The sequence below is a fragment of the Haemaphysalis longicornis genome, unplaced genomic scaffold (assembly GCF_048455015.1).
Source record: "Haemaphysalis longicornis isolate Haplotype H1 unplaced genomic scaffold, Haemaphysalis longicornis Haplotype H1 scaffold_4, whole genome shotgun sequence".
In the NCBI taxonomy this organism is placed as follows: domain Eukaryota; kingdom Metazoa; phylum Arthropoda; class Arachnida; order Ixodida; family Ixodidae; genus Haemaphysalis; species Haemaphysalis longicornis.
Window position 1 is genome coordinate 26,635,400 of NW_027526361.1, and position 21,948 is coordinate 26,657,347.

The 21,948-nt window shown below is 48.3% G+C and overlaps 2 protein-coding genes across 6 annotated transcripts in view; one reads left to right on the forward strand and one right to left on the reverse strand.

The window, feature by feature from the left end:
* Window positions 1-21,948, reverse strand: part of LOC144178394 (uncharacterized) — a 206,000-nt gene that overhangs the window by 119,478 nt on the left and 64,574 nt on the right. The window contains exon 2 of one of the 4 annotated variants that reach the window (XM_077706207.1): window positions 849-878. The exons of the other annotated variants lie outside the window; for them this stretch is intronic. The gene's annotated coding sequence lies outside the window, so the exon portion shown is untranslated. The remainder of the gene's footprint in view (window positions 1-848; window positions 879-21,948) is intronic. 4 annotated transcript variants of the gene reach the window in all.
* Window positions 1-21,948, forward strand: part of LOC144178393 (beta-mannosidase-like) — a 275,102-nt gene that overhangs the window by 63,193 nt on the left and 189,961 nt on the right. The gene's annotated exons all lie outside the window — the stretch shown is intronic.

A 21,948-nucleotide genomic window follows, 5' to 3' on the forward strand; every position in this document is an offset into this window, starting at 1 on the left:
TTCGCATTGCTGTAGAAACCCTCTTGCATTTTTTTTTTGCGGTTGTCATTAAGCGTTGCACGCAATCACAGGTGGGGAACGCTATCCTGTCATACGCAATCGTCCGCTGCTGTTCGATGTCCGCCCGAGGCGTCGTTGATGATGCCTGCCGGGGCTACAAGGCGCTGCTTACACTGGTAAGAGTCGAATATATGCCGAGAAAAGTGCAGCAGTTGCCCCCGAAACGAGAAACCGTCGTTTCGGAAGTTAGCCAGAGGCTACCATCAAGCTACTTGCCGAGTGTTTCTCTTCCGTATGATCGAAGCAACAGCAGAAATCAAGTGAAATGTCCATGCTCGAACATTTGTGGCTGCGAATGCGATCGGTGCATTACAACCTAATGGGAACGAAGCTTGCCTGGCGAAACCTAACCTAATTCATGTAAACTTACGTAGAATAACTGGAAGTGCACAACGCAACACTGTAGTACCGCATAGGAGGACACAACAAAGTAGCAGTGTTACAGAACGTAACGTAACATTACAGGACATGGAAGGGCGCTTCGCCGCACACAAATAAACTGAAGTTTAAGTTTCAAGCAACGGTGATGCCCCTGGGCCTGAGATATTCACTACGTTCCTACACTATGCTTTGCGTTGCTACGGATTAAATTGTGCCTTTTAATATGAGCTCAGATTTGTTAGAATAGTAATTTCTGGTTTTCGTCTCCATGCAAAACACCCCCAACTTTATCCACAGGAGCAGAACGCCTTAGCCACCGTACTTCCGTGGTAGTAGCGTAATAAATGTTAATTTTATACCAACGATGTCGATCTTGCGTCTTATTAAAAAAAAACCGTAATGCTTACCCTCGTTGGCTGTTTACTTGAGGAGACCTCCTATAACGAACGAGACCACAAATGTTCTTAGCAAAGAATGGTTATACGAGAGAAAGGCTGTAGCATACAGCCAAGCAACGTTCTTAAATTGAATGCGCTTGACAGAAAACAACAACAACAAACAGGAAATTAAAACCAGTCGAAAATCCAGTAAGACCGATGGCCTAGCCTTTAGGTTGAGCTCAAGAAAGCGACGGGCCAAGGTTTCACAAAATAAGAGGAAAAGGAAACAACCAGAAAAAAAAATTCACGCATCTCCACAAAGTGAATCATGACGAGTGGGCGAAGCACTGGGAATCGTTCTTACCGCAAATCACCCGTGGCATTGCCCACTCGCGCATGTAAATGAGTGACAACGCGTGTGTACAGTATATACAATTCCAATCCAATCCAATCCGATATAATTCAGCTTAATCCAATCCAATTGATTCCAACCCAATACAATCCGAATCCAATCCAATCCAATCCAATTCATTCCAACCCAATGCAATCCAAATCCAGTCAAAATCCACTACAATCCATTTCAATCCAATCAATCTAATCCAATGCTCCTCGCGCATGTGCAACACTGTATACAGACGCCAAGCCCCGGACAGAGCGAGGTCCTAAGGTGTTTCGTCCCTAATAAATGGACCCATATTGGTTCATGTCACTGTCCATGATCCCCGGCGTCCTCTCCTAGGAAGAAATGCTCCTAACAAGATAGTTGCCCGAAGACGGACCAAAAACACTCGCGGTTGGACTCTCTATTGCGTGCAGAAGGAATGCGGACCAAGTTTTCTGCGGGCGACTGCTGTCATTAGCGTAAAGGGCGAGGGAAACGAGGAACTCTCGTTAGGGACGGCGCAAGGGCGACCAAGAGACACGCGGCACTGTTGTCCGAGACGCGCTTTCCAGCCCGGGCAATAATGCGCGGCGCTTCTAAGAGCACGCTCATAAATGACGGCGCACTCGTTTCGCAGCGCAGACCGAGCGGGGAACTCCGTTAGCGATGATGAGCGCCGGCTTTAAAGCGCGACTGCCTCTTGTGAGAAGGGGGCGCTCGCGGAGCGCGACCGTGTACACGCGCACTCGCGTGGTGCGCAGTGCTCGGGTCGGCGCTTCGAGCATGGCCCAGTGGATATACTTCTTCGCGAAGACCGTTCCGTCTTCTTGCGAAAAAAATTACAAATTAAATCGCTCCCGGTTAATAGCGATGCGGGCGCCAAGACGGCCAGTCCCGTTACTGTTGTGGACATTCAGCGTGGCTGCCTCTTTTTGCAGCGCTCTTTAGAGGCGCATACGCTTCTTAAATCTTGGTAAACGCTCCCAGAATCATGTTCGCGCAAGCATTTCCGTACAAATGACAAAACTGTCGGAACTAAGTTTAGTGATTTTTTGAAGAACTGAAAGTACGAATGAACATTGCCACATCAAAAGGCGCCGTCTTTGCATTATTTTTTTTTTCCTCTCTTGCTTCACTCCAGTACTCTAGCAATTTCGCTGAACAAATCTTTGAGGATCACTGCCTTCCGACTGCGCTCATGCTACAACATATGTTGTAGCAAAACTGTCCGATATCAGAACTTTCAGATATCTGACTGTTCTGTCTTCTGTGTTAAAAACTTGGTGTGACCCTCTCCTGCTAGGACGGTAAAAAACCGTCGCAGTGTTCCTTAAATAAAGGAATAAACAAAATAAACACTTGAGTACGTAAAATGTTTCTAGCATTTTCTTATACAATGTTCATTTTTCTTATGTATGTACGTGCCCGTGCGCACTTGTGCCTGTGTTTGTGTGTTTTTAGAGGCCGTCAATCCTATTTAGCCGTAGCGTTAGCATGAACGGCAAGAAAGGCAGATAAAAGTATATGGGGCTAAGATTCACCACGCTGCGTTGAAGGCGCGACGTAAATAGCCTTAATGTAACAAAAACTTTGCTACAGTGTACTTTTTTCACGGAGCATCCCGATTTCCAGTTATAAGTTGTGTATCAAACAAGTGTAATCTGCAGCCGCTCCCACTTCCTTGAACACAACCCTGAAAACCAAATTCTACGATGAAATTGCAATTTTGTGATTCTACGATACAATGGCAATCGTATCGACCTGGCAATGGCCGAATCCATCCGATTCTGTGCCTCGCTCAGCGTTTGAAACGGAGTACATATACCGCATGTTTATTTGTTGCTGACGACGGCGAAATGACTTCACGAAGAAGGAATAAACTTTCCCGTTAGTTTAGAAGTGAGCAAGTTTTTCCGAACACGCGCGGAAATTGGGTTCTCCGCTAGCGCAGCCTAATTACGTCACGCCACCTTTTCGCTGCTAACATGGCGTCCTGAAAGAGGAAAAGCGCGAGGGAAGGGGGCTCGTTTCTCCCATTTTCTCGCTCCTAATGCACGCGACTTGTTTTGAGAAAACACCCCAGGCAACTAAAACGAGGGCATATAACTTCCTTCCTCCTGTGCGCTCGGGGTGCAGGCGTATAGGTAGGGCAGCAAAGAACGTTGCAATTGACTAGCTCTAATAATGTAATAAAGCTGCGCTTTCAGTTCGCTTGCGACGTGGGCGTGTGTACTGCTGTTACCAGTGGGGTAGCAGGCGCCAGCGCCAGTACTGGCACGCGTGGGTCGGTCTGCGAGCCGTGAAATCCGGCCGACAGGTTAATCGTCGCTGTATAGCTTTGCGGGCGGCATCGTCCCCCGCAGTGCATCAGTGGCGTGCTGGCACGGCATCGCCAGCGTGCGTTCGATTTTGTTGGTTACGCGCGACTCGAGCGTTCGTTCGTTCGTCACTGTTCGGTGTGCTAGCATCCCGGGGTTCGTCGGGACAGGGCTCTGGTCGGTAACGGTTTGGCGAGAGAGGGACAAGGAGGGAGGGAGGCAAGTGTGCGGGCGTGTGGCGGATTGATTGAGCCACTCCACTGGCAGCAGAGCAAGTGGAGAGGGCAGAAGCCGGGGTAGGGCTCTGCGTTAATAGAGTGGCGACGACTTCTTGCTGCTAGTCAGGCCCGGGAAAGACGGCCGAGACCGTGATCAGAATTCTCGCTCGCATGACCGCTCCGGGGAGGGCGGAGGGGGTTAGCGAAATTGAAGCACATTCTCTAGTGGCGGCCTCTGAAGGCTGGGTGAAAAACAGCGAACGAAAAGAAGCGGGAGGGCCACACAAGACGAATGACAAGCATCGCATTGGCTCTGAGTGGATTCTGTATCAACATGGCTGTGCCAAATGGGAGTCTCCTGAAAAGAGAGATCTGCGGAGTTAACCTAGGCCCCCTCCGCGTTGCTTAGATATATATACCTACGAAACATTATTCTCTTCTTAAGCCCACTCTGTATAGGTTCTTTATCGGATGGAAGATGGGGGAACCAGTCTGTCTGAACAGTTTCAAGAAACAGAATAGTAACTCTAGAAACTCGCTTGCCATGATGGAAACATCGCACGCGAGCGTCCTACGAAAAGGTCGGCTTCTATTTCCGCCCTCGGGCGCCGCAATTTCAAATCACGAAGTAACATTTGGGTACAGTGCGGCCGGCGGTGTTCTTGAGGGTTCCGAAATATCGCCATTACTCGGGACGAAAATACATGAGGTCTGGTATCCAAGACTCAGGTTTCGGCGATATGCCTAGAAAAATTGCGTCGGTGCGAGTCGTAAGTCTTCGCGGCTTTCTCGTTAGCATTCATTCCTCGCCTTTTATCTGCATATTGTATTCCAGTCTGTCGATCGTACTTAATATAAATGAAAGGGGCAGTTTCACATCACAGCGTGGTGGGTCGGATACTCGCGGAAACGTTTCTTTCTTGGGTCAAAATGAACGCACAGCATAGCTAACCAAAGCGTTACAAGCGCTACTAGGCGTTGTTAAATTGGCGAACGCGTCCCCGTACCGAGATCTGTCGCCTCCGTCATGTAGTGATGGCGTGGTGGACGAGCGGCGAGCAAAAGAGCTGCTTTGGTGTTGACGAAAAAGCACCGAGAAAAAACTTTACAGCTTTACTGTATGGCGAAAGATTAACAGCGACTATGCAGGAGCAACTGCGAGCTTCCAGCGTGTCTCTAGCAGAGCGACACGCCTTTACGGAGGCCCGAAGCGATCTCACATCGAGGTGCTGGAAGGGTGGAATTTATACACAGAAGCGACAATGGTTTCTCTGCATTCCAGCACTTTGCACAGGGCCCAAACAAAGCGCACACACACAAGAACACCCTTTCCCGGTTTTGTGATCGCCGGCGCACGTTGACCCTGAGAAAGGGGGAAAGGAGATCGCGGCGAGCGGAGTCTGTTCGTAGAGTCAAGTCTCAGTACGACCCCGCTAGTCCCACCTTTCTTGTGGAGGGCGGGCTTTGCTGCAGGAAATCAAACTTCACCGCACCACACCAAACTTCTCGCACGCACGCACAGGGTAGCGGCGCGCTGAATTGTAGCAGCGTGCATTGCCCTGCCTCTAAGCGTAACGTAAGTGTTGGAATTTCGACGTGTTGAAGAATTCCTCGTGGTTGGTTCTCAATCGTCCTTTTAAGTTCTGCGGCTGTAAATCTGTTCCGCGCGTGCGCGTGTTTCGCAGCTTTTCATCGACATCTGAAGTATAAAATCTGAGACTGCTACCTCTCCAGTGGACGACAGTTTTTCGCTCACTCACTCACTCACTCACTCACTCACTCACTCACTCACTCACTCACTCACTCACTCACTCACTCACTCACTCACTCACTCACTCACTCACTCACTCACTCACTCACTCACTCACTCACTCACTCACTCACTCACTCACTCACTCACTCACTCACTCACTCACTCACTCACTCACTCACTCACTCACTCACTCACTCACTCACTCACTCACTCACTCACTCACTCACTCAGTGGGTGAGTCAAAACTCAGGCTTGCCCACGTGACGTGCGGCCTTTCGCGGACAGACGAAGGTTTAGCGCCCAGTGTAAACATGCTTGATGATCCATTAAACAGATATGAGAAAATTATGTTATCAGGGCTTTCACTCAGTTTATGTCGGTAACCACGGCCTTTTATATTTGGCGAGCCTATTTGAAGTAATGGTATACGGCAAGAAATTTCGTAATCTAGCATTCTCTTTTCTTAGTATTACCAGCCCCTTAGTATATGAGGCACTCAGAAAGGTACAGCCGATGCTTTCTGCAGCTTGCACGGCTTTCTTTTTTTGCACTAATAATGCTTCTTGTATACGCAGTGAGGAGCTCCGGTCTTTGTCAAACTAAAGAACCTTCCCAAAACGTGCGTTGTCGATGCAGCGAGATTCCTAAACTTCGTAAACACCACAAATGTTCATCATAACAGCGCAGTGTGGGCAGAAATAAAAACGGAAAAGACAACCCTCGTCCCTCCTGTTCTGTTCTCATAGGTGCATGTTGTATTGTTATGAACGCATACCAACTAGACCGAGAGGGGGGCTGATCAGACAAATCAAAACTTAGCCCCTTCGGGCTGTCCCGTTGTATTGCAACGGAATAAAAACACCTCAAAAGCGAAGGCTGCTTCCTGGCCTCTGCACTGGCTTACCGGAGAATAGTTCAGACGGCTCCAGCATGGGGCTGAGTCTCAACCACACACAGTTTGTAAAAGAAAATAAAACTAGACAAAACTAAACAAACGCCGTTCGATAGAAGAGAAGCGAAACACAGGAATCGCCCTCACAGGCGACTGAGCGAGCTTTAGTAAAACAAATTTAATGAAACGAAAACAACTAGCAGCTCAGGGCTCAGCTATTGCGTCGTAATGTGCCGGCCCTCCGCCAGAGAAGTTCCCGCATAGGCCCATCTAGGTTAATCTCATTGTACGGGGAGAAAGAAGAAACGCGAGGTAACAAAGAAAGAACTTTGGAAGTTTGCAAAAACAACACTCTGAAGCTTAACGAGAGAAGCTGTTGCTCCTCATTCAACTCTGCCGCGCATTCTCGCTCGCCTTCCCGCACCCCCCTTCCCTTTTTAAATTCAGCGCCTGTACGAAGCTGCGGGGCGACAACTACTTTTCTTACTTCTTTCGGCCTCCCACCGCTAGTTCCTTTCGCCACACCTTTCAAAGCACTCCGCGCGCACCGAGAGATGCGCTTTTCTGGCCGCTTAACGTAGAACGTCTTCTCGACTTCCCGCCACCCCTCCCTTTGGCCGCTCTTCCACGCTCTCTGCCGGAGCAGCCGCAGCTTCAATTTTCCAAGCCAGACGGGCCATTACAAGTGCTCCTTCTGGGGAAGATTTCGACCTATTACGGCCGATCTGAGACATGCGCTCCGTTTGGGAAGTTCCGTGCAGCACCGAAATAATCTTCGTTCCCTGCTTAAAGGCGCTCACCTTAGATCCCTACTCATGAAGAACGCGCTGACGTTAAGGTAACGTTGAATTCAAATGTGGAGTTCAACGGCTCAAAGCTGGGGCTATGAGGTGCACATTGTGGAAGGTCTCAATTAGTTGGACAACGCCGACGCTTTCTTTAACACAAAGTGTTTTATTCCCGGATACACCAAGATTTCGCTGACGTCATATCCGTCGCGGAATGACGCCAGTAAAACGAAGCAAGCGGCCTGTATAGGGTGCACCCCTGCACACAGGGTCTTTTTGCGGGGAAGCGACCTCTACTACTAAAGGGTACGTTATACATAGGGTTGTTCGTTTTCGGGTTTTATATTTCAACATGAAAGCGTTTTATGCCACGATGCCCCAAGATTTTACTGACGTCATATATGTCACGGAAATGACGCCAGTACACCTTTTCCGAAGCGATCCGCCAGCAGGACGTCGCTCGCCAAGTACACCCACGAGACAGCCGCCGACCCGCAAATCATGCTCAGCGACAGATTTCGCTGCCCATATCACTTTCGTGTTTTACTGATTACTATGGCAGAAGAATCAACCGCAGTTTTTTTTCGGGGACACGAAGAGGGAAAACAGAATGCGCAATCGGCCGACTTTGTACTTCGCTGTTAAGCAAAACAAAAAAAAATCAGAGAGAGATTTTCTACGTGTGAAATGTGCAAAATCTTCTGTGTGGGTAAGTTCATTGACGTCGCTTCCCATGACAACTGGAGGCTGGAGAAACAGCAGCGACGGCGGACCCCCTCCCTTCGTCCGAGACCCGGCTGTTGCACCTCACATGGGTTCCTGAACTTGCTGCTGAAAGTTCTCGATGACTGGCAGGCCCGGATCGTTTCGGCCGCAGGCTTTCACATCTCTCCCAAAGTGAACCACGTTAGCACGCGCTAGAACTCGCGGCAACCGGCTTCGCGAACTCGTCGTCTGTACCGCAAACTCTGCGTCCGTGCTCCCCATTTCAGGCGCGAACGCACGTGAACTAGCGAGGACAGCAGCCCGGGAGAGAGCATGCCACAAACGCTGGGCAGAGTTTCCTCGAAGGTCGAGCTCGCTGACGCCGGGCGCTCCTCACGAAGCGCACGCTCACGTGCGCTTGGCCGGGCTGAGTGCTGGACGGTGGAAGAAAAAGCTTAAGCAGCTCTGCTGTTATAAATCGTTCTCGACGTTTGGGCTTCCAGCACGGGAGCCGAGCAGCTAGATTCGAAACAACCAAAAGACGCCGCCAGCTCAAAAAAAAAAAAAAATCGTCTTTGGCATTTTGTTTTGCAGCACGGGAGACATGAAGGTAGATTTGAAACAAGAAAGAGACGACAACTAACCCTCTCAATTATAAGCGCATATAGCTCGTTTTGCAAGCGTGTAATCTATGATTAATTTGAGTGATTTCGTCAACATATAGCCAGTCGTACAAGTGAGCCGTAATGGGTCATAATTCTAGTGCGGAAAGTAGGCCGGGGAGTCGCATGCCTACTTCCTGCGTTTACTCATTGCGTAGCTGATTTAGTGAGGATTGCGTTAAATATGCTATAGTTGTTATTCAAACGAGGCAATATTTCGAATAAACCAAACTGGTATTTTGTCTTCGAGGCTCCTACTTCAGCGTACTATACATTTGAATCATAAAAGGGCCACGTTGACTCAAGGTGAGGGAGTGAGTGAGTGAGTGAGTGAGTGAGTGAGTGAGTGAGTGAGTGAGTGAGTGAGTGAGTGAGTGAGTGAGTGAGTGAGTGAGTGAGTGAGTGAGTGAGTGAGTGAGTGAGTGAGTGAGTGAGTGAGTGAGTGAGTGAGTGAGTGAGTGAGTGAGTGAGTGAGTGAGTGAGTGAGTGAGTGAGTGAGTGAGTGAGTGAGTGAGTGAGTGAGTGAGTGAGTGAGTGAGTTTGATGCGCCTACGGCCCTTCCGCGGAAAGCTTCACCCTTTTAGTTCTAAAGGGGCCATAAGGAGAAAAGGTAACTTTGCTCAGTTTGAAAGTACTCCCTCAGCTTTATTCGAGCCGTAAAATAGGGAGAAAAAGTTTTGTTTGCACCACGGGCCTAGGGAGCCGCAACGGCGGCCTCAAGGGTCGCCAACACCGCTTGTGCCCTGGCGACAAGTGGACGCTGAATGTCTGCGTCCGAGCGGCCAAGGGCCTCCGTCCAGTGGTCAGGGGAGGTTATGGTTGGGTGGGGGTCAGAGGGGCAGGCCCACATGCGGGGTTGCACTGTGGATCTAGCGCCACAATGCGGGCAGAGGGGACAGGGATAGGCGGTGGGTGGATGTGATGAAGGAGGGCTGGGTTGGGAAGCGATTCAGTTTGGAGGAGGCGCCACAGCCGTTCCTCCGAGGGGGTTAGGGATGAGGTTGGGAGGCATTGTTCCCATGGCAAGTCATTCTTCGGCTGTCATTTCGTTGCCTACGTCCTCTTGAAATCAGCGGTGCCACGAATTGAGCACCACATGGAAATCACTGGAGAAAAAGTACACACAGCTTGGAGTGGGCGCAGAATATTTATAGTAACAGTTATTGCTTTACTAAGACTACGTTTAACCAAACACTTCGTCACATTTTTAGAAATAAGCACTTTGCATTCCAGTGTGAGTTCCCAAGGTCAATATGACAAGAAAAAGAAGATTGAGGATCGAGAAGATCGAAAAGGTCGCACAAAGAGAAGGGAAAAGGACCCCGAACATGTAGCAATCGAAAGACTGGCCGTCGGAAGAATAATATGGCAAAGCTACGGTCATGTACTTATGTTTCTTTTTTTCATCCTAAAGCAATACTACGCTGGCGAAATTCAGCCGTGCTGATCTTCGGGGAATTGAAAAAAACGTTCCAGCAGCCAATTCAACATGTCAGCGGCTACTTCATCTTGACGAGAAGGGCCGAAACATCGCAAGAATGCGTCTTCCTTTTCAAGCGCAAGACCGTTTACGAAAAGCGGCGCCTAGTGAACTGCACGGAATCCCCGCGGGAAAATAACGCGGTCCGCTGAAGCGGTTGGGAGCGGCGGCGGGGCATGCGGGAAGGCAACTCGACCTGGCGGGTTTCTTGGTCGATGGCAGCTTGTCGCGGCTCGTCAAAATCTCCGACGTGCGCCGCTCTTCGGCCGCTTCTGTTGGAGGGGGCTAAGTGCGAGCCATCTGGCTAGTTCTGACGACAAGCGTGGTTGACAGAGCCGGCTGGAGTCCGAGTGAGTGGTGCGACTCCCTGACTCCGGTAGGCGTCCGCCCAAGCACGCTTCATTCATCAATCGGCCCAGGGCAAAAAGGTGGGATGTGCGTAGGAGCGTAACCGTCCCCCTTGGAATTATTTCTGTTTTTTTTTATTCCTAATCCATTTTTCTGCGTGGCTTCCACTTTCTCGAACGACATAAGTGCATCTTTCGTGTCCTTTGGTTTGTTTCATGAAGTGCGGTTCCCCTGTATTTGTTTTTTTCTTGTTACTTTTCTAACGCAGAATGCCACTTTGTTTGCCGTAGGTCTTGATAATTTTTAAATGATTAAAACGTGCCACGGAAATGGTTTCGGCAATGGGGCTTGATCAAACGGGAAAATGGGACCTGGAGCAAGGTAAGCCTTCTAAACATGTATCTAGACAGTACATTATAAGATGTGTGAATATCATGGGAAGTCATGGGAACTGTGCATATTTTTAGAATTTGTTTTCTTCTGAAAAGCAATACACAATCAGTATACAGTTGTTCATCCAAGCCTTCTTTTCACCCACAGAATACTCCGCTATTCTGGAAAAAATAATCTGGCCCCACTATAATACACAGATTTATAAGGTTCCTTCACCTTTTTTGTCTTCTTTGGAATCATCGGTTACCCAACGTAAGGTCTCATGGGTTGATGGGTTTTTTTACCCCAACGAGTCTGGTGTAACTAGTGGTTGGAGTGAGGGGGAGGGGGCCAGTGGACATCTGCTCACATGGCTCGAATTTCAGTTGTTAATTTAAGAAGGAAGGCTTTATTAACGAAAAACGGAGGGGGAGAGTTTTCATTCCGCACTGTATTATACCACTCTCCCAATCCCCCGAACCACACCACTGCGACCTCCTAGCGAGTACTGCGTTGACCACTGCCGACCCTGCTCAAAACGTGCTGGCTTCGCAAGCACCGACCTTGTAAATTTTTAACTCAGGAAGTAAGCTGGATTGACAAAGAAATGAAAAAAAAATGTGTTTGATTTTCTGTGATAAGAGTCGTTAAAACACAAAAGTGAAATGTACAGCGGAATCTGCAGCTGAGCATGATTTGCAGGTCAGCGGCTGTCTTGTGGGTGTGCTTGGCGAGCGACGTCCTGCTGGCGGGTCGCTCCAGCAAAGGTGTACTGGCGTCATTTCCGTGACGGATATGATGTCAGTGAAATCTTGGCGCATGCCGGCATAAAACACTTTCGTGTTAAAATATAAAACCCAAAAGCAAGCAACCCTAAGTATAACGTACACTTTAGCAAGGTTGCTTCCCCGCAAGAAGATCCATGTGTGCCGGGGTGCGCCCTTTACCGGCCGCTTGCTTCGTTGAATTGGCGCCACTTCCGTGACGGATATGACGTCATTAAATGTTTGTGTATCCGGGATTAAAACACTTTCGCGTTAAAAAGTAGTGATGATTGAATTCGTGAAGGCAAGTTACGCGCGAGGCCCCCACCGGTCTTGTTCAGTTCGTGCGCGGTGGGTGCGACGGCGTGCCATCGACCGCTTGCGCGCACACGATCGGCAGCTGGCTGGCCACGTGTCCGCGGCGTGTGACCTTGAAGCTTTGCACCTCTTGTTATAGGATACACTGAGCTACGTGACGTTCGCGGCACTGCTTTACCTGAGAAACTCAGACTGCGCTCAGCACCTGTCTCACCCTGCGGGCGGCCTTCCGCGAGGCCTTGCTCTCCTCAGTGGTGCCAACTGAATGAAGCCGCGGCACTGCGTCGTCCTCTGGACGGCGCTATCATTTGTTTTGCCGCGATGCACGGCGCGTGCCTGGGCGGAGCATTTTTCGCGCATAGCCGAGCAACCGGAGGGGCGTCAACCTCTCTGCTAGTGGACATTGCGACCGAAGTTGTGTTTGTTTTTCTTTTCTTGCTTTTTTTTCTCGGCTTATACTCCACGTTGTGGTGGACGCCAAAGGCCAAATGTCAACAAGCGGGGGAGGCCGGCGGCTGTGAGATGAAAGTTGCGCAGTAAATCTGCTCCCTGTTTTACTTGTTGCATTCGCAGATTGCGAACGTGCCTTCTGGCGCATCTCTCATATTAGCTGGGAAGCGGCCAGATCTTCCCGAAGGCCTTTGCAACATTTGTATGGTAATGAATCCCTCGCGGCGATAAATTTCCAAAAGACAGTGTGTAGCGCCACTTTTCCACGCATGGGCTTGAGCATTTGCACCACAATGACCCTTATGCGTGTCCCCTCCCTAATGCCTGACTTGAGACCTAGGTCACTTACTAAATCCGGCGCGTGACAGCCATTAGAAGCTTAGAAGCCTCGACTAGCGTTGCTCGTATTCAGTGGCTCCGACAGGGATTCAGTAGCCGTGGCTAACCAGCGCGCAACTAGGAACATTTCAGTCGCGATCGGGACTTGATTTGGCTATACATAAGGCTTCCTTTGCGCTGAATAATGGACCATCTGTGAGCCGTGCCAGTACTTCCAGTAGTTTTAAACGGTCCTCCCTGTGCAGTTTGGAACGGTCCTTCCCATGTATCCTTCGTGTTCAGGCCTTCTTTCACTTTCGCCGGGCGGCTTGAGACAGACAGACAAACAGACGAACGGACAAGCACACGGACGGACAGAGTGCAGACAAAGAGACAGATGGACAGATAGATGGGCGGACGGACGGACAGACGGACGGAGGGACAGACAGACAGACAGACAGACAGACAGACAGACAGACAGACGGATGGACGGACGGACGGATTGATGGACGGACCAAAGTTTTCGCTTTTAGGTAGCCCAGGAAAGCATTTACTTTGCAAAATCTCTTTCACAGCATGCGCGACGCACTTCGCAACTTTCTTCGAGCATATTGAGTATTGAGCCTCAACGAAAAAAAAAAAAAATATATATATATATATATATATATATATATATATATATATATATATATATAGAGAGAGAGAGAGAGAGAGAGAGAGAGAGAAAGAGAGAGAGAGAGAGAATACTGCACTGATAGAAAGAAAATTTTTCCGTCAACCACATGCGTTCGCTAAAGCGGTTCATCAGCAAAAAGTGCCACACCGCAGGTGTCAATTAAGGTGCAGGTGCGCAGGCAGAGGGCATGAATTAGGCCACAGAATGAACAGAGCAGTGTTTTCTTTGTTTTGTCCGCAGATTGACTCGAACGTTTGTTTTATTCTCCTCGGTTTGCTGCAAAGAGCATTTTTGTACTTCCGCGATATTTTTGCGAAGCAATGAGAATTCAGCTTGTTGTCAGTTGCGCTTGCATTTCTGCTATCTTGGAATGATTTCCTTTCTTTCTTTTTTATTTTTTCGTTCTTTCCTTCTTTCGTTCTTTCTTTCTCTCCTCCTTTTTTCTTCCTTTCTTTGTGTCTTTCTGTTTGTCTGTCTTTCTTTCTGTCTTTTTTTCTTTTGTTTTCCTGAAAAGTGGATAACGGGAACGAACAATCTTGACGGCGGTAGTCGGCGAAAAGAAGACCATAAAGGAAAAAAAAATGCTATTTTAGGTTTTCTAAGACATGATAAACTCGCTTTTCGAAAAAGCAGGAAACAAGCAAAGGCGAAATTAATGAAGGCTGTACAATTTTTTTCTGGCGCATATGAATCGCTTAAAACAGAGTTCGAAGCACTTTTCAGTTAGAATGCCGTTTAGCAATCTACGCCAGCTCACGCCGACGTTCGCAGCGTTAAGACGACTTCGTTGTTCATTGCTTCTATCTCGACAATGACCTCGTCGCTTCAGGACGGGCGTAAGTAAAAGCATAAATGACATCCCAATATCGATTTTGGCCCTCAATGCCGCCGGCAATTGAGCGGGTCAATAAAACTTGGCCGCATATCTGTTCCTTTCGTTGCGAATGTCGACGAAAGATGATAGTCGACTGGCGCCCCTGAAAAGTAAATGTCTCCCTTCTTTTTCCCGCTAAAGTCTCATGCTGTTCCTCTCCTGTATCGTTCCTCCCAAGATAACACGCTAGAGGTTTGCTCAAGTCAATTTAAATGCACAGCGTTCCACTGCTCCAGGCCGGCTTCCTCGATGCCAGCGCTGCCATACGGCGGAAACGCGCATGAATCGAGGCACCCTACTACAACATTTATAGAACCACGTTGCCCTACTCCACGAGCGTCCCAAGCAGAACGTGGAACATATTTACTGGAACCTTTCGTTACTGTTGCCGTTTGATTTCTTAAAATGCCGCTAGGAGTTATAGTAGCGCGGGCCACAGCAGGCGACGGAGTGATTTTTTTTCTGCAGTTGATGTATTTCATTTGCTATCGCAAAAACCAACCATCCAAGAATTTTGAATAAAGGAACACTCCAAATATCAATTATGTATTGATTTCCTGCCTTATATTTGCGTAAAGTCTTGTTCTTGTTCAACGATGTTGACAAGTATGAACATTGTCACCGGACTTAGGCGTTTACCTTTGGCTGTGGGTATATAAGACTAATGCGCAGCTTTTGTTTCACTCTGACCTGGTGGCTGAATCGAGTCATAGACCGACAGACAGACATAACAAAATTTCTGCGTTTATTTATTCCAAGAAAGACTTTTGTCTTTAAAACGGACCGAACCACGAAAGCGTCCCCCACCAAGCTACGACGCTTGCCGCACATGCACCGTCCCGTCCTCCGCAAAACGACACACATTTGGGGCTAGCGGCTGCTCCTCTTGCCGTGAAGCATAGCGAAAGACAAGGATCGATATCGCCTTATAACGGACTGCGCTCAACAGAAATAGACACATGCTCACGGACAAAGGACTCTTTCTCGGTCTGGTTTCATGCATCACACGTTTTCATCGTTCCAACTGTCATCTTCATCGGCGTTCATTCGTATCCATCTTTCCTATCGGCTTCGTCCACCCGAACGGTTGATCGCACCCGTCGCACGATCGAATAGCGGCACTGGAGCAAGGCGCTATTTCGGGTCATGGGACACTGCCGTTTTGTCTTCTCCGATGGCCCATGTGTGCATCGCTAGTGACTCTCGTTTCGCGTCCTTTGATAGAAAGCGAGATTGGGAGCGGTGCGTTCGCGGTGCGGTGATTGCCGCTTAGACTCGAGCGATATACTATGCGCGAGGGGCGTCGGGTGTCGTCGTCTTCTACGTAACGCAGTCACGCTTGCAGCACGGCTGAGTGACCGCCTGCCGTGCTTGCTGTGCGTTGATTATCGGGCTTCTTTGGTGACGTCGTCTTTTTCGTTCTAACATTCCTCGTAGCGCACCAAGACGTGACGGCTCCGTCATCGGCAGTGATGCTGCCGGTGTCGACTTTAAACGCCGCGCACGGTGCTCGTGAAGTGGGAAAGGCGCGGAAGGCACAGAATGGCCGTTTCTCACCTGTCGCCGCCTTTTCCTCTCTACGCATTGAGTAAATGAGGTATTTTACACTGCGGAGCACGAGGACATGGGTTCGATTCCCTGGCCGCGACGGCCGCTTTTCTGATGGAGGCGAAAAGCAAAAACGCCCGTGTGTACGAGATTTCGGCGCACGTTAAAGATCCCCAGGTGGTCAAAATAAATTCGGAGCCCTCCTCTACGGCACGCCTCATCACCTCCATTGCGTCGGCGCGTTAAATCAATCAATCAATCAATCAATCAATCAATCAATCAATCAATCAATCAATCAATCAATCAATCAATCAATCAATCAATCAATCAATTATTTTAACATCTTTCGACGTAGGGTGAGAGGGATCTGTTAGAATAAAGCTCGAGAGGCCGTATCTGCTAACGGCAGGGTGGGCTACCGATTGGGTGACTATCGTGGGACGAAAAATCAGATGAAATAATGAATGCGCCCAAGAGCGCTAGCGATACAAAGTAGTGGGACAGAAAGCTTGAAAGCATACATGAGAGGATTCTCGAAAAGCAAAAAGTGCAACAACAAGAAAGTCCCGCTTTAAGACAAAATTCTTTTGTCGTTTATAGTAACACTTCAAATTTGTTCAGCTGCAATACGTGTGGCACAAGGAACTCTGAAAGCGTTACGAAAAATTACTGGAGAATAATTTCTGATAGGCGCATGATGACTGCCTGTGCGGGCGAAACTGGCAGAGTTTTGTTTACGAACGTCGAGGAGCGCCTTGACTGCACCACTGATCTTATCCTTCGGTTGCACAGTTAAGTTCTTACTTAATTCGTAAAACACATCTGACTGGGATGCACCCGACGCTTTCCACCCGGCCTCCCGTGTCACAAAGCACCGTGAAAACTAAATATGTCTCATGCATAGAACATTACCGCACGATTGGTGTAGCGCAGCAGTCTTATTATTATTTTTTTGTTCCCTCGTTTTAACGGCGGATCTGTTTTAGCGCTGGACTTGACAGCCTCTGCTGGTGTCGTATCACGCTCTCTCTGGAACAGGTGGCTCCGCCGTGCAAAAACTGATTCACAATATAAAAAATATAAGAAATAAAAAAAAAGGTCCTAGAGCCTTCACATCTTCCCACAGGACGGCTAGATTTGCCCCTAAAAATGTTTTCTTAGCAGTGGATTTTTGTTCAGAGGAGAAGCCGACTTTTAAACAAATCTATGTAAGCTTTGTTTATGTGAGCTGGCTTTCTCACATCGCGTATCGCGCAGTGAAGCACAGCCATCTACAGAGGTAGTATGGTTACAGAAAACGGCTGTAACTGTTATTTACCGGAGCTTTTCGGAAACAAATTATATCAATATCAGCCGCTAAGAGAAGTTTAGTATTATCCACAACGAAGAAGCCGAAGCTTAACGGAATCTTAGTAAAGACAACCCATAGCTCCGCTGTTTCGGCAGATTTCACACTGGGTGGAACTGGGTTTACTTTTTTTTTTTGTTTTTGCTGCGCCTTTTTGTAAAGGGGTTGAGTTACCATGCGCGAGACTATTGAGCCCCTTCGTGTATGTCTGCACCCGCACCACAACTGAGCGGCGCACATACGTCCGCCGCTTTCTCGCGGACTGTTCGATCGTGTGCTTACTGAACAGCCCGTTCTAGTTTCACGGCTCCATCCGTAACCACCATGGAGCGCAATGAAAGAGCTTTCAATGCGTTCCAGAGCTTTCTTCTTCGCTTTCTTTGAAAGCGAAGAAGAAAGCTTTCTTTCTCGCTTTCTCAGCGCAACTGGCCTATGTTTACGGCTCTTAGAAACTTATTCGTGTGGACCGGTATGTGTTTGCTGCAGCAGCTTTTGTTTCAGTGCATTGATCCTTATTTTAGCAATCTTTGCTTTTGATCTTGTTTCTTTTCATTCGTCGCCTTTTTTCTTAATCCTTTCTCTGTCCGCATTTTCTTTCCACACCTGTCCCACGGGCAAAATAGGTGACCGCGTTACCCTGGTTAACGTCTTTTTCGTACTTTCTACCCTCTCTTCCTTTTCACAGCAAAGAAGTGCCGTCTGCGAGAAGTACCGATATTCTCTATGGCTATAGATTTGGTTACAAGAAAGGAAAACCCGTTCAAGAACACGGGGAAATAAAAGCCTTCGAGTAAATTGACATGTTTTTTACTGTGCGCAGGGCAGAATGTTTTGGCTGAGATACTTTCTGGTGACATCGTTCATCGGCTGAGACCATTTATTAACCATTTTCGCAAAGCGTTTTGATGTTTGAATAAGTGTTCCAGGACCCCTTTAGAACCGCTGATGTTAAACACGGCATGCGTGATGGGCAGTTATTCCGTTAAAAGAGGAACGAAGTGGTGGGAGCTAGAGTAACGAGTGTAAATGGGGTGCGCGTAATTTGTATTTACAGGTTAAAGAAGGCCTGAAAGATGGGTACACATTAAGCAAGCAATGAATGGGCAACTGTGTAATTCATAACGTAAATAATATTGTTTTTCTTTGTCGTGGAAGTTTAAAACCAGTAATGAGATCATATTCAATAAAAACCAATGCGAGCGCTGGGATGTTAATCACATTTTTTTTAAAAGCGCTCTGTTTCGCGAACTAAGTTGAACAATAAGGATGGAATAATTTTTTTTATGGCGAAGTTCGACATGGTGCGTGCTCACGTGCCACGTGCCTTCCACTCTAACAGAGCGCAACTTTCTGACGTCAGGTCGGTGGATGGCCGTCTGTGTACAGATTTAGCATGTAGGGCACCCGCCGCGGTGGCTCAGTGGCTAAGGCGTTGCGCTGCTGAGCACGAGGTCGCGGGTTTGATTCCCGGCCGCGGCGGCCGCTTTTCTGATGGAGGCGAAAAGCAAAAACGCCCGTGTGTACGAGATTTCGGCGCACGATAAAGATCCCCAGGTGGTCAAAATTAATCCGGAGCCCTCCACTACGGCGCGCCTCATCGCCTGCGTTGCGTCGGTGCGTTAAACCCCCACAATCAATCAATCAGCATGTAGGGCACGTGTTAATAGACCAGATTTGGAGATTTCTTCTAAATCTGGTGGATTAACTCCCGTCCCTAACTTCGAGTTGTTGATCAATTCACTCTCGCGCTACGAACGTAGAGCGACTGCCCTAGATAGTTTGTGGTTCCGGGGTCGAATCCTGGACCAGGACGAATTTTTGAACTGTGCACTTTTCGAGAAAGCTTTATAGATTTTCTTTTTAGCCATACGCCTACATTTTAGCTGCATGTTACATTTCCGTTCGCATAAACTTACCCCACCTCGGGGATTTCCCTTAATCTGGTCGATTAAAGCAGAAAGGCATGTCAAATGCGGAGTAATGTCGCTAAACAAAGTGATCGAATACAGGCGCTAGATAAACAAGACACGTCTTAAGCTTTGTAGTGGTAGAGATAATGCTGTCAAGGTGTTAGCACTGCGTTTGCCATGTGTAAGGGGAAGACTTTTGGTTGTTTAACTGCCTCATCGCTGCTTCGGATTATGCCGTACCAGTGCCAGCAGCGCCCTTGTGGTAGCACTTTCAAGAATTGGAAGATTTCCTAGCACTAATTTGTGTGCCAACGACAGAGTTGCCCCAACAGGTGCCAACCGGTGTAACACGAGCATTCCAGACACGCAGTCCGCACGACTGCAGGCGCAGCTGGCAATGATCCTCGAGATAAATCCTCCCCCAAGAAAAACTGCAGCGGTAATCAATGAGAGAATGGCGTAAAGACAGAAACTCATGTTATCTTTGTGCAGGTCGCTTTGATGCGGGGCGCATGGTTGAGGGCTGTTTTGGGTCCTTGGTCAGGTCTCAGTCAGACTGCACGTGCAACCAAAGCTCTCTGGGAGTTTCTTCGTAGCACAGAACTGGGCCGAGTTTTGTGAAAACCTTTTTAACAGCGAAGCTGTTTAGCAAATCGTAATTTTTCATGTCCGCAGTTAGAAATACCAAGAAATTGCCGAGCACGCACGTGAGCGCGCGCTCGTGAGCGTGGGCCTCGCGGCGGCCGCCGGACAGGTACCAAGACCAAGAAAATAATTAGCGCTCGTGTGTGCATGCCTCGCGACGACCTCCCAGCGTCCCCTGCGCTCATTTGTCAAGCCGAGCATACCCACTTAGGAAGATTGGCCAAGATTGGCCAAGATTGGCCAAGATTGGCAAAAAAAAAAAAGAAAACTTCAGCGTTCGTCGTAATCGTGGCAACACTGGCTCGGAACGAGAAAGACACGTCATAGCTTACACCCTTCCAAGGTTATTTCCAATGATTATCACGTCCAAAAAATGAAAGAAGCTCACACTTATAGCAACAATGATGGAGCGAAGGTCGTTGCGGCAGCGAAGAAGAAGCGAATCGGCTGCAATAGTGGACTTAAACCTTCATGGTCGTGGAGGTTGCGTACAGCCTCACCACCTTCAAGTTTTACGCGTTAGTGTGAGCTCCCTTCATTTTTTTACTTGACTGAAATTTTTGGAAGCATCAAATGACATAATTTTTATTTCTATAAATATTTTTTGTTCTTTCTCCTGTCATCTGGGGTAGCAAGCCAGCACGACGGATCAGCTAACATCGCTTGTCTCCATTAAAGTTATCCTATCTCTGATTCCAGAGGTCTAGTGAAACTCACACCAATTAGGCTGAGTATTCTGAAATAGGTCGTGCCAAGTATATACTCCACCGTTTGATAACACGAGGAGCCCATAGTAAGTGGCGCGTGCTAAGGACCATTCAAGTAATACCTACCATGCAGGTAAACAGAGCTTTGTGGGATGCTTCGCATTGATGCGGGTCGGCTCTCGAGAACGTAGCGAAATCGGCCGCCTCTACGGCTCTCCTTCGTTCCCTAGGTTATGATACAGATAATTGCCTGTTCCTGCGCAGATTGCGGAAGCGAGCCCTCATTGTCAATGATGCGCTTACAAGATCAGCGCGGATAATGCGTCACAAAGGTCATCTTGATAAAGCCCACCCCGTTGGACCAGCTCCCGCTGTTTATTTTGCTTTGTTTTCTTCCCGCCACATGCATGACATTTCCTGGAGCGGGCGCATTCACTGATCTTGTTAGGGCCCACCGTCCGCCCAAGATTGTATCGTGGGTGTTGCAGTGTGTCGGAACAAAGCCGAAGGAAGACGCTAACGAATACGAGAAGTGTAGAGGTAGCGTTATAAAAGGCATTGTCTTAGTACGTCTTTGTTTCCCACAGTCAGCTGCTACCGTGATAATGTGAAGACGCAAAAAAAAAAAAAAAAAAGCTCGGAAAAACACTGGTCGGCCCCAGGATAAGGCCCAGCTATTCGATAGAGAATGTTATTGATTTCAACTGCTTTTTCTGCTGAAAATGCATTGATCGTGTTATTCAACCAAGCTCGTTTGAAAAAGTCTGGAAAGCTGTCTCACCTGTGCTCCTTACGAGCGCCTCCCGGGGACACGAAAAAACCGGGCCATCTCCACTAACGCAAAACCTGGGGTGGGGCGAAGCGTGCAGTGTATAAGTGTATTCAAAAATTGGAAGTCTCTCTCTTGAAACACCGTTTGCACTGATATACGCGACATCCCAATTACGAAGACGAAGGAGAAGGGAAACTCGAAACGAAGAACAACAAATTTTAAAGTGAAAGGGAGTACGGAGCGAAATAGAAGCAAAAAAGCAAGCAAGAGCGAACGAAAAACTAGTGTCCTGGTGCGTTCTTTTAGTACGCGTTTTTGCCCACGTAGATGAAACATCCTATCGCGAGGCGTTGGAAAACGAGTGTCCCGGTGTGTTATTTTAGTACGCGTTGCGTTCTACTGCGAGGCATTGCAAAATGAGTGTACCGGTGTTTTAGTACTGTGACCCCATGAGAATGCGACTACGAACGACAACGACGACATGAGACGCCGACAGCCCGACACCCTAAGGTGCTTTGCCCCTAAAAGATACAAACTCAATGCACCGTGTTTTCGCGCAAATGAAACAGTTGGCTGCTCGCCCGATCGGATGTGAGGGCAGCCACTTTTGTTCACCAATTCGGGGAGGAAGGTCGACCCAGGGCGAGGTGCTTGAGATGGCCCAACCAAATAAGTCCCATCTGGGCAATTAAAGTTCTCGATTTCATCCAAGAAGCAATATTCGTATCAGCCTGTTTCTCTGTTGCGTTCATCCTTCGTGGTGGATAATCATTCCGCGCTCACATTCCGCAAATTCTGGGCAAATAATTAGGAAACATTGCAAAAACCGCCCCATAATTCATAGCCCCGTTGTTGGATACACGACCCACGACGCGCACT